Source organism: Armigeres subalbatus, chromosome 3, assembly GCF_024139115.2.
Source record: "Armigeres subalbatus isolate Guangzhou_Male chromosome 3, GZ_Asu_2, whole genome shotgun sequence".
NCBI lineage: Eukaryota > Metazoa > Arthropoda > Insecta > Diptera > Culicidae > Armigeres > Armigeres subalbatus.
In genome coordinates, this window is record NC_085141.1 from 22,678,981 (window position 1) to 22,680,542 (window position 1,562).

General features: G+C 37.1%; 1 pseudogene; it reads right to left on the bottom strand.

The window, feature by feature from the left end:
- Positions 1 to 908: 908 nt before the first annotated feature.
- LOC134221513 (neither inactivation nor afterpotential protein G-like) overlaps positions 909 to 1,562 on the bottom strand; it is a 15,149-nt pseudogene continuing 14,495 nt past the window's right edge.

Consider the following 1,562-nt stretch of genomic DNA (forward strand, 5'->3'; position numbering starts at 1 on the left):
ATTGGTTGGTTGCTTGATTGGTTGATTAGGTGGTTGGTTGCTTGATTGTTGGTTGGTTGCTTGATTATTTGATTAGTAGGTTGCTTGAATGGTGATTAGTGGATGGTTGCTTGATTGATTGGTTGGCTGGTTGACGGAGGTTAGTTGTTGTTTGAATGATATAGATTGATTGGTTCCATGATTGGTTGGTTGGGTGAGTGGTAGTTGCTTGATTGGTTGGATGGTTGATTGGTTACTTGTTGATCGGTTAATTGATTAGTTGTATGGTTGGTTATTTGTTGATTGATTGTTAGTTGGCTGAATTGTTGGTTTCTTGAGTGGTTGGATGGTTGGTTGTTGACGGATTAGTTATTTTGTGGTTGCTTGAATGATTGATTGATTTTGGTAGCTTGTTTTGTTGATTAGTTGGTTGCTTGATACTTTGAGATTAGGTTGCTAATGGTTGATTGGTTGGTTGGTTGATTGTAGTTTTGATTGGTTAGTTGGATTGTAGTTGCTTGATTGGTTAATTGGCTGCTTGATTGATTTGTGGTTGGTTGCTTGAATAATTGATTGGTTGCTTGATTTATTAGTTGGTTGAATATTTGATTTTGATTGGTAGTTGACTGGTAGATTGATTGGTTCTTTGGTTGATTAGTTGTTTTGTTGGTTGCTTGATTGCTTGGTTATTTGGTTGATTGATTGTTGACTGCTTGTTTCATTGGTTGATTCCTTGATTGATTGATTGGTTGTTGATTCTTTGATTAGTAGGTTGCTTGATTGGTTGAATGCGGACAGCAACCCTGAAAAAATGGTTTCGTCCGACCCGCAGGTACACAAATGCGAGCGAGCTAGGCTGGCGGACCAAGTGCAATCCGATTTGGGAGCGTGGAAAACCAAAGGATGGAGAGATACGCACGAATCGTCGTTCATCCTGAAAATAAAGGCGTTTTGGTGCAAACTGTTATTTTGGATTTTCTTACCTTGCTGACGCGCTTCCTCGTGCAGATAAGCATCCGAGGACATTCCTGGGTCACCATCACCGGAGAATGGTTCCGGATTTACAATACGACAGCCGCTTTCACCTTTTTCGAGAGTTGTTTATATTTGTTTTTTCTTTTCTTCAAACAATCTCCACACTGAAAAAACATCTTGAGGCGAGAAAGATTTAAAAAAGATATAACCCGCCGAATCATTTTAAATCTCTTGATTTTTTAAATCTCTTGAATGATTTAAGAAATGATTCAAGTGTCTTCCTGATATATGTGCAATATTGAATGTTGGTGTTACTTGGGTATATTTCATTACACTATTTGCCATTTCTGCAAATATTTGTTTTACAGTGTGGCAAATATTTGATAAACAAATATTTGATAAGTCAGTACAAAAAGCAAATTTTGAATTTGGCAAATTTGTCAATTAGAGCAGTGTATGAATGCTTAACAAAAATATCTTTGTAAACCGTTCGTATTGAGATTCTACGTCTGAATGTTTGAGTGGCGATAAAGGAAAACAAACACTCCTGGATGGTGCTACTCAGCAAAGTTTGGGTAAAAATGAGTATATTCAATATTTTGACTTTC